The 287-nt window shown below is 34.8% G+C and overlaps 1 protein-coding gene across 1 annotated transcript in view; it reads right to left on the bottom strand.

The window, feature by feature from the left end:
* The window catches only part of LOC119591010 (keratin-associated protein 19-2-like), a 9,245-nt gene that overhangs the window by 8,500 nt on the left and 458 nt on the right, over positions 1 to 287 (bottom strand). The gene's annotated exons all lie outside the window — the stretch shown is intronic.

Consider the following 287-nt stretch of genomic DNA (forward strand, 5'->3'; position numbering starts at 1 on the left):
GTGCATTGGTTATGTAATATTTAATTTTTGTATATCGTGTCTACCAGAAAGGACAATAAATGTTGATATTAGTTTATTCTTTATTTCATTTTTAACGCCCATAACCTGAAAGTTAGACAAAACCTATGCTTAGTGCAAGAGGACACTACATTATTTCAAGAAATGTCACATCAAAATGACCTGCTCAGATTATAACTTCAGCAATGATCAGAGTAAACTAGAAACAAAGTGACTAATTACCGTATCCACCATATCCACGCCCGAATCCGCCGCCTGTTAAGAGATGA

This window comes from Penaeus monodon, chromosome 28 (genome assembly GCF_015228065.2).
Source record: "Penaeus monodon isolate SGIC_2016 chromosome 28, NSTDA_Pmon_1, whole genome shotgun sequence".
In the NCBI taxonomy this organism is placed as follows: domain Eukaryota; kingdom Metazoa; phylum Arthropoda; class Malacostraca; order Decapoda; family Penaeidae; genus Penaeus; species Penaeus monodon.